Raw genomic sequence first — 9,922 nt, 5'->3', positions numbered from 1 at the left:
GTGGTCTAATTTGCCAGACTTAAGGTGTTGTTCCCTTGAAGAGTGTAGAAGGGTTTTCTGGTCTCCTGATGGAGGCGTGGGTTCAAATCCCACTTCTGACAGATTGATTTATAGCATCACCAATGCTAGGAATTGCAAAAGTGTTCTTTTCACACTTGTGTGTAATGCATTTTGCAGCCAAATTACATAAACATGAGGAAATGCCTGGCAGAGGGACTACTTTTGATGGCCGGTTAGCTCAGTTGGTTAGAGCGTGGTGCTAATAACGCCAAGGTCTTGGGTTCGATCCCCACATCGGCCAAGACCGATCGTAGGTGCTCATCCGTCTAGTTCGAGTCCTGTTTTTTGAATGTTTGACATGAAACTCCCTGAAGGCAAGCGTAGTAGTGCACTTAAGCAGTGGTAGGATCCACAAGACTTCATCAAGCCGTTTCAAAGTCGGCCATTTACATGCACACGGGAAAATGTCCTTTCGCCGCTTTGCTTTTCTCAGAACACTTCATTTGCATTCTGTCCTCTGATAGTTTCACCTCGTGGGCTCCTGCCAATTCCTTATTACACAGACTTGGAGAGGGAAGCAATGCCAGTGGCTTCAAGAATCAACGCAAGTTTCATGAATGGCACATCTAAGCCATGGTGCCAACCAGACATTGAGCTGTTGGTCACCTCGACTCGGTTGCATAAGTGTTGAAAGTCACGGATTCCCGCAATTCTGTGGCCGCATTCTCAAGGCTATCTTCTATAATACACCTCTCAAAAAAATAAGGGAACAAGTAATCATCACAGCATAATACCAAGTCAGTTACAGTTCAGGCATATTAATCTGTACAGTTAGGAAGCCTAAGCGGTTGTGAATCACTGTCTCTTGTTTTGGTGCAAATGAAAGTGACAGCAGGTGCACCGGAGATAGGCAACAGCAAGACAACCCCAAAAAGGGAATGGTTTTGCAGGTGGTGGCCACAGACGATTGCTCTCTCCTTATCCTTCCTGACTGATTCTTCTCTAGTTTTGCCTTTTGCTAGTGTCCTTGTCACTACTGGAATTATGAGGTGCTCCCTGCAGCCCATTCAGGTTGCACAGGTAGTCCAGCTCCTCCAGTATGGCACATCCATACGTGCCGTCTGAAGAAAGTTTGCTGTGTCTCCCAGTACAGTCTCAAAAGCATGGAGGTGGGAGAGTTACGAATTATGCAATGTACGGTGAAGATCTTGAGGTTTCCTAGATTTTGATCACGGAGATCCGATGTGTGATTTAAGTGTTCCCGCAGTTTTCTTGATCAGTATATAATCTCGCGGTGGACGTATACATCCTCTCAGAATGGCCGAGTGGTCTAATTTGCCAGACTTAAGGTGTTGTTCCCTTGAAGAGTGTAGAAGGGTTTTCTGGTCTCCTGATGGAGGCGTGGGTTCAAATCCCACTTCTGACAGATTGATTTATAGCATCACCAATGCTAGGAATTGCAAAAGTGTTCTTTTCACACTTGTGTGTAATGCATTTTGCAGCCAAATTACATAAACATGAGGAAATGCCTGGCAGAGGGACTACTTTTGATGGCCGGTTAGCTCAGTTGGTTAGAGCGTGGTGCTAATAACGCCAAGGTCTTGGGTTCGATCCCCACATCGGCCAAGACCGATCGTAGGTGCTCATCCGTCTAGTTCGAGTCCTGTTTTTTGAATGTTTGACATGAAACTCCCTGAAGGCAAGCGTAGTAGTGCACTTAAGCAGTGGTAGGATCCACAAGACTTCATCAAGCCGTTTCAAAGTCGGCCATTTACATGCACACGGGAAAATGTCCTTTCGCCGCTTTGCTTTTCTCAGAACACTTCATTTGCATTCTGTCCTCTGATAGTTTCACCTCGTGGGCTCCTGCCAATTCCTTATTACACAGACTTGGAGAGGGAAGCAATGCCAGTGGCTTCAAGAATCAACGCAAGTTTCATGAATGGCACATCTAAGCCATGGTGCCAACCAGACATTGAGCTGTTGGTCACCTCGACTCGGTTGCATAAGTGTTGAAAGTCACGGATTCCCGCAATTCTGTGGCCGCATTCTCAAGGCTATCTTCTATAATACACCTCTCAAAAAAATAAGGGAACAAGTAATCATCACAGCATAATACCAAGTCAGTTACAGTTCAGGCATATTAATCTGTACAGTTAGGAAGCCTAAGCGGTTGTGAATCACTGTCTCTTGTTTTGGTGCAAATGAAAGTGACAGCAGGTGCACCGGAGATAGGCAACAGCAAGACAACCCCAAAAAGGGAATGGTTTTGCAGGTGGTGGCCACAGACGATTGCTCTCTCCTTATCCTTCCTGACTGATTCTTCTCTAGTTTTGCCTTTTGCTAGTGTCCTTGTCACTACTGGAATTATGAGGTGCTCCCTGCAGCCCATTCAGGTTGCACAGGTAGTCCAGCTCCTCCAGTATGGCACATCCATACGTGCCGTCTGAAGAAAGTTTGCTGTGTCTCCCAGTACAGTCTCAAAAGCATGGAGGTGGGAGAGTTACGAATTATGCAATGTACGGTGAAGATCTTGAGGTTTCCTAGATTTTGATCACGGAGATCCGATGTGTGATTTAAGTGTTCCCGCAGTTTTCTTGATCAGTATATAATCTCGCGGTGGACGTATACATCCTCTCAGAATGGCCGAGTGGTCTAATTTGCCAGACTTAAGGTGTTGTTCCCTTGAAGAGTGTAGAAGGGTTTTCTGGTCTCCTGATGGAGGCGTGGGTTCAAATCCCACTCCTGACAGATTGATTTATAGCATCACCAATGCTAGGAATTGCAAAAGTGTTCTTTTCACACTTGTGTGTAATGCATTTTGCAGCCAAATTACATAAACATGAGGAAATGCCTGGCAGAGAGACTCCTTTTGATGGCCGGTTAGCTCAGTTGGTTAGAGCGTGGTGCTAATAACGCCAAGGTCTTGGGTTCGATCCCCACATCGGCCAAGACCGATCGTAGGTGCTCATCCGTCTAGTTCGAGTCCTGTTTTTTGAATGTTTGACATGAAACTCCCTGAAGGCAAGCGTAGTAGTGCACTTAAGCAGTGGTAGGATCCACAAGACTTCATCAAGCCGTGTCAAAGTCGGCCATCTACATGCACACGGGAAAATGTCCTTTCGCCGCTTTGCTTTTCTCAGAACACTTCATTTGCATTCTGTCCTCTGATAGTTTCAACTCGTGGGCTCCTGCCAATTCCTTATTACACAGACTTGGAGAGGGAAGCAATGCCAGTGGCTTCAAGAATCAACGCAAGTTTCATGAATGGCACATCTAAGCCATGGTGCCAACCAGACATTGAGCTGTTGGTCACCTCGACTCGGTTGCATAAGTGTTGAAAGTCACGGATTCCCGCAATTCTGTGGCCGCATTCTCAAGGCTATCTTCTATAATACACCTCTCAAAAAAATAAGGGAACAAGTAATCATCACAGCATAATACCAAGTCAGTTACAGTTCAGGCATATTAATCTGTACAGTTAGGAAGCCTAAGCGGTTGTGAATCACTGTCTCTTGTTTTGGTGCAAATGAAAGTGACAGCAGGTGCACCGGAGATAGGCAACAGCAAGACAACCCCAAAAAGGGAATGGTTTTGCAGGTGGTGGCCACAGACGATTGCTCTCTCCTTATCCTTCCTGACTGATTCTTCTCTAGTTTTGCCTTTTGCTAGTGTCCTTGTCACTACTGGAATTATGAGGTGCTCCCTGCAGCCCATTCAGGTTGCACAGGTAGTCCAGCTCCTCCAGTATGGCACATCCATACGTGCCGTCTGAAGAAAGTTTGCTGTGTCTCCCAGTACAGTCTCAAAAGCATGGAGGTGGGAGAGTTACGAATTATGCAATGTACGGTGAAGATCTTGAGGTTTCCTAGATTTTGATCACGGAGATCCGATGTGTGATTTAAGTGTTCCCGCAGTTTTCTTGATCAGTATATAATCTCGCGGTGGACGTATACATCCTCTCAGAATGGCCGAGTGGTCTAATTTGCCAGACTTAAGGTGTTGTTCCCTTGAAGAGTGTAGAAGGGTTTTCTGGTCTCCTGATGGAGGCGTGGGTTCAAATCCCACTCCTGACAGATTGATTTATAGCATCACCAATGCTAGGAATTGCAAAAGTGTTCTTTTCACACTTGTGTGTAATGCATTTTGCAGCCAAATTACATAAACATGAGGAAATGCCTGGCAGAGAGACTCCTTTTGATGGCCGGGTAGCTCAGTTGGTTAGAGCGTGGTGCTAATAACGCCAAGGTCTTGGGTTCGATCCCCACATCGGCCAAGACTGATCGTAGGTGCTCATCCGTCTAGTTCAAGTCCTGTTTTTTGAATGTTTGACATGAAACTCCCTGAAGGCAAGCGTAGTAGTGCACTTAAGCAGTGGTAGGATCCACAAGACTTCATCAAGCCGTGTCAAAGTCGGCCATCTACATGCACACGGGAAAATGTCCTTTCGCCGCTTTGCTTTTCTCAGAACACTTCATTTGCATTCTGTCCTCTGATAGTTTCAACTCGTGGGCTCCTGCCAATTCCTTATTACACAGACTTGGAGAGGGAAGCAATGCCAGTGGCTTCAAGAATCAACGCAAGTTTCATGAATGGCACATCTAAGCCATGGTGCCAACCAGACATTGAGCTGTTGGTCACCTCGACTCGGTTGCATAAGTGTTGAAAGTCACGGATTCCCGCAATTCTGTGGCCGCATTCTCAAGGCTATCTTCTATAATACACCTCTCAAAAAAATAAGGGAACAAGTAATCATCACAGCATAATACCAAGTCAGTTACAGTTCAGGCATATTAATCTGTACAGTTAGGAAGCCTAAGCGGTTGTGAATCACTGTCTCTTGTTTTGGTGCAAATGAAAGTGACAGCAGGTGCACCGGAGATAGGCAACAGCAAGACAACCCCAAAAAGGGAATGGTTTTGCAGGTGGTGGCCACAGACGATTGCTCTCTCCTTATCCTTCCTGACTGATTCTTCTCTAGTTTTGCCTTTTGCTAGTGTCCTTGTCACTACTGGAATTATGAGGTGCTCCCTGCAGCCCATTCAGGTTGCACAGGTAGTCCAGCTCCTCCAGTATGGCACATCCATACGTGCCGTCTGAAGAAAGTTTGCTGTGTCTCCCAGTACAGTCTCAAAAGCATGGAGCTGGGAGAGTTACGAATTATGCAATGTACGGTGAAGATCTTGAGGTTTCCTAGATTTTGATCACGGAGATCCGATGTGTGATTTAAGTGTTCCCGCAGTTTTCTTGATCAGTATATAATCTCGCGGTAGACGTATACATCCTCTCAGAATGGCCGAGTGGTCTAATTTGCCAGACTTAAGGTGTTGTTCCCTTGAAGAGTGTAGAAGGGTTTTCTGGTCTCCTGATGGAGGCGTGGGTTCAAATCCCACTCCTGACAGATTGATTTATAGCATCACCAATGCTAGGAATTGCAAAAGTGTTCTTTTCACACTTGTGTGTAATGCATTTTGCAGCCAAATTACATAAACATGAGGAAATGCCTGGCAGAGAGACTCCTTTTGATGGCCGGTTAGCTCAGTTGGTTAGAGCGTGGTGCTAATAACGCCAAGGTCTTGGGTTCGATCCCCACATCGGCCAAGACCGATCGTAGGTGCTCATCCGTCTAGTTCGAGTCCTGTTTTTTGAATGTTTGACATGAAACTCCCTGAAGGCAAGCGTAGTAGTGCACTTAAGCAGTGGTAGGATCCACAAGACTTCATCAAGCCGTGTCAAAGTCGGCCATCTACATGCACACGGGAAAATGTCCTTTCGCCGCTTTGCTTTTCTCAGAACACTTCATTTGCATTCTGTCCTCTGATAGTTTCAACTCGTGGGCTCCTGCCAATTCCTTATTACACAGACTTGGAGAGGGAAGCAATGCCAGTGGCTTCAAGAATCAACGCAAGTTTCATGAATGGCACATCTAAGCCATGGTGCCAACCAGACATTGAGCTGTTGGTCACCTCGACTCGGTTGCATAAGTGTTGAAAGTCACGGATTCCCGCAATTCTGTGGCCGCATTCTCAAGGCTATCTTCTATAATACACCTCTCAAAAAAATAAGGGAACAAGTAATCATCACAGCATAATACCAAGTCAGTTACAGTTCAGGCATATTAATCTGTACAGTTAGGAAGCCTAAGCGGTTGTGAATCACTGTCTCTTGTTTTGGTGCAAATGAAAGTGACAGCAGGTGCACCGGAGATAGGCAACAGCAAGACAACCCCAAAAAGGGAATGGTTTTGCAGGTGGTGGCCACAGACGATTGCTCTCTCCTTATCCTTCCTGACTGATTCTTCTCTAGTTTTGCCTTTTGCTAGTGTCCTTGTCACTACTGGAATTATGAGGTGCTCCCTGCAGCCCATTCAGGTTGCACAGGTAGTCCAGCTCCTCCAGTATGGCACATCCATACGTGCCGTCTGAAGAAAGTTTGCTGTGTCTCCCAGTACAGTCTCAAAAGCATGGAGCTGGGAGAGTTACGAATTATGCAATGTACGGTGAAGATCTTGAGGTTTCCTAGATTTTGATCACGGAGATCCGATGTGTGATTTAAGTGTTCCCGCAGTTTTCTTGATCAGTATATAATCTCGCGGTGGACGTATACATCCTCTCAGAATGGCCGAGTGGTCTAATTTGCCAGACTTAAGGTGTTGTTCCCTTGAAGAGTGTAGAAGGGTTTTCTGGTCTCCTGATGGAGGCGTGGGTTCAAATCCCACTCCTGACAGATTGATTTATAGCATCACCAATGCTAGGAATTGCAAAAGTGTTCTTTTCACACTTGTGTGTAATGCATTTTGCAGCCAAATTACATAAACATGAGGAAATGCCTGGCAGAGAGACTCCTTTTGATGGCCGGTTAGCTCAGTTGGTTAGAGCGTGGTGCTAATAACGCCAAGGTCTTGGGTTCGATCCCCACATCGGCCAAGACCGATCGTAGGTGCTCATCCGTCTAGTTCGAGTCCTGTTTTTTGAATGTTTGACATGAAACTCCCTGAAGGCAAGCGTAGTAGTGCACTTAAGCAGTGGTAGGATCCACAAGACTTCATCAAGCCGTGTCAAAGTCGGCCATCTACATGCACACGGGAAAATGTCCTTTCGCCGCTTTGCTTTTCTCAGAACACTTCATTTGCATTCTGTCCTCTGATAGTTTCAACTCGTGGGCTCCTGCCAATTCCTTATTACACAGACTTGGAGAGGGAAGCAATGCCAGTGGCTTCAAGAATCAACGCAAGTTTCATGAATGGCACATCTAAGCCATGGTGCCAACCAGACATTGAGCTGTTGGTCACCTCGACTCGGTTGCATAAGTGTTGAAAGTCACGGATTCCCGCAATTCTGTGGCCGCATTCTCAAGGCTATCTTCTATAATACACCTCTCAAAAAAATAAGGGAACAAGTAATCATCACAGCATAATACCAAGTCAGTTACAGTTCAGGCATATTAATCTGTACAGTTAGGAAGCCTAAGCGGTTGTGAATCACTGTCTCTTGTTTTGGTGCAAATGAAAGTGACAGCAGGTGCACCGGAGATAGGCAACAGCAAGACAACCCCAAAAAGGGAATGGTTTTGCAGGTGGTGGCCACAGACGATTGCTCTCTCCTTATCCTTCCTGACTGATTCTTCTCTAGTTTTGCCTTTTGCTAGTGTCCTTGTCACTACTGGAATTATGAGGTGCTCCCTGCAGCCCATTCAGGTTGCACAGGTAGTCCAGCTCCTCCAGTATGGCACATTCATCCGTGCTATCAGAAGAACCAGAAGGACCAGTATCTGCTTTTTTGTGCAAGGAGGAACAGGAGGAGCATTGCCTGAGCCCTCCAAAATGACCTCCAGCGGTCTACTGGTGTGCATGTTTCTGACTAAACTGTCAGAAACAGACTCTATGAGGGTGGCACGAGGGCCCGTCATCCTCTAGTGGGACCTGTGCTCACAGCCCAGCACCGTGCAGCTCGATTGGTATTCGTGAAAAAGTCTGGAGGCACCGTGGTGAACGTTATTCTGTCTGCAACATCATCCAGCATGATCGGTTTGGCTGCTGGTTTGGAGAGAAACACAAAGTGCCCTCTGTGTATTCACTATGCAACCATCAACAACTCTGACCTGGTCATATATATGTCCCAGGGCATCATCCTGTGTCTGGTCCATAGCGAAATCGGATACCCGGTTGAAGGCGGGATCCAGTGTCGGGCCTTCCACTGGAAGAAGGAGAGAGGAGGTGAGTCCCAGAACTCGTTCCTTCCCCTGGGTCCAACAGGGTACTGTTGGCTGCTACACGACTGGAGTCAGAGGGAAGGCTGTCCCTGCCCCTCTCATCACCTGCAGTCACTAATGGTGATCGGTCCCCAGAGACATGTCCCAATTGTGCCCCAGCCAAATCAGACAATGAGAGCCTAGGATCTTTAATATTGGACAGAAATTCAGAGCCTCTGGGTTGTCCTCCGGTCCCATCTTTGGAATCTGCAGACCTGCCCAAGCCGGGTTTGCTGCGGCCACAGCAGGGTTAGGTGCAGGAGCTGGTACTTGAAGTTGCTGGACAAGCGTCTCGAGAGTTTGTTGTTTTTGAGCCTGCAGCTTCACCACTGGGGCCAACAACTGTTCCACTGGAGACGCCTCCATAGCTGTCCTTCCGGGTACAGAGTTCAGGGTAAGTATGTCACAAAGCTTCCCCACATTGGCCACCAAATGTAAATGCCGGACACAATAAACGGAGAGAGTCTCGGGTTCCGGCGGTGTCCGAGCTTTATTGGGGTTCACAATAGTCCAACAGAAAAAAACACAAAAAGGGGAAAACAAGGCAAAACCAGCACACAAGACATCCACACAAACAGGGTGCTCCGGGCAGTCACAATAAAGTCTCCCTCGGGGAAGGAGAGGGATTAAATAGATGAAGCACACCTGCCAATGACGTCACAGTCGCCTCAGTGATCATTGCCTGCAGCCGTGAGCTCACAAGCTGTCTGCGAAGCAGCGGACAACACGGCTGCAACACATGAGCACCTAATTAGTGTGCGTCAGCAGCAGCCATGCCGTGACAGACAGCGTCCTGCCAAAATCACAATAAGATGTATAAAAGTACAGAAAAACAAAATGTAATAAACTAAAAATGATCTTTAATACATAGAACTAAAGAAAATAGGTTTAGTGTTTACAGATTCCTTTTTGGAAATACAATGACATGCATTACAAATGAGTATTTACATTTTATTTACAGCTGGTGCTCATGTGTCACTGTGCCCCTCAGGCTGTGGCAGGCGGTGACATATTGGGCAGCCAGGGAGGCTGTGTGTCCCTCCTCCAGGAGGACTGACCATTTTTATTTTTTCTCAGTTTTGTCAAAGGTAGGGTGGCATTCATTATTTTGTTAAGGAATGTGTCCCTTATTTTGGGCATATTTATTGCATTGCAGGAGGAAGTGCAACTCTCTCTCTCTGTCTCTTTCTCTCTCTGTGTGCGTCCGTCTGTCACTGGAGGCGTTTGTCGTCCCCGTCCAGTGACACCCTCTTAACTCCCCCGGCCCCCTGGAGCGTGACCTACAGCCGAAGGGAGCGCCTGAGGGCTGGTTGGAAGCATCTTGGACTCGGGTTCCTCTTCATCACCAGAAGGGGGAGCCGGAGTAGATTCCTGCAGAGATTGACACTTGTTTTTTTGTTTCAGCAGAAACAGTGCGGAGGCGACCCAAATCCTGCTGGGGGGAGGTGTTTAAAAAAAAAAAGTTTTATCTTCTTCATAATGACATTATCCTTCAAGAAAAGACAAAGGGCATCAGATGATCAATACGTTAATACATCTCTTATAATCTCTCTTTAAAATACCAACTATTACAATGTTAACCATACATAAACAAAACAACCTATGCTTTTGTTTTTAATGTTGCTAGATCTCACAGTGATAAAATAAGGAAGATATGGTTTAACCAAAAAAG

At 46.4% G+C, this 9,922-nt stretch overlaps 6 non-coding genes across 6 annotated transcripts; all 6 read left to right on the top strand.

The window, feature by feature from the left end:
* Nucleotides 1-227: 227 nt before the first annotated feature.
* trnai-aau (transfer RNA isoleucine (anticodon AAU)) lies at nucleotides 228-301 on the top strand. The gene has a single exon. It is a non-coding gene; the product is annotated as a tRNA-Ile (tRNA).
* A 1,251-nt stretch (nucleotides 302-1,552) lies between these two features.
* On the top strand, nucleotides 1,553-1,626 carry trnai-aau (transfer RNA isoleucine (anticodon AAU)). Its single transcript has one exon. It is a non-coding gene; the product is annotated as a tRNA-Ile (tRNA).
* A 1,251-nt stretch (nucleotides 1,627-2,877) lies between these two features.
* Nucleotides 2,878-2,951, top strand: trnai-aau (transfer RNA isoleucine (anticodon AAU)). The gene has a single exon. It is a non-coding gene; the product is annotated as a tRNA-Ile (tRNA).
* Nucleotides 2,952-4,202: 1,251 nt separating this feature from the next.
* trnai-aau (transfer RNA isoleucine (anticodon AAU)) lies at nucleotides 4,203-4,276 on the top strand. The gene has a single exon. It is a non-coding gene; the product is annotated as a tRNA-Ile (tRNA).
* Nucleotides 4,277-5,527: 1,251 nt separating this feature from the next.
* Nucleotides 5,528-5,601, top strand: trnai-aau (transfer RNA isoleucine (anticodon AAU)). Its single transcript has one exon. It is a non-coding gene; the product is annotated as a tRNA-Ile (tRNA).
* A 1,251-nt stretch (nucleotides 5,602-6,852) lies between these two features.
* trnai-aau (transfer RNA isoleucine (anticodon AAU)) lies at nucleotides 6,853-6,926 on the top strand. The gene has a single exon. It is a non-coding gene; the product is annotated as a tRNA-Ile (tRNA).
* Nucleotides 6,927-9,922: the final 2,996 nt, after the last annotated feature.

Source organism: Amia ocellicauda, chromosome 12 (assembly GCF_036373705.1).
Source record: "Amia ocellicauda isolate fAmiCal2 chromosome 12, fAmiCal2.hap1, whole genome shotgun sequence".
Classification (NCBI taxonomy): Eukaryota; Metazoa; Chordata; class Actinopteri; order Amiiformes; family Amiidae; genus Amia; species Amia ocellicauda.
This window is presented reverse-complemented; position numbering and strand designations above follow the sequence as displayed.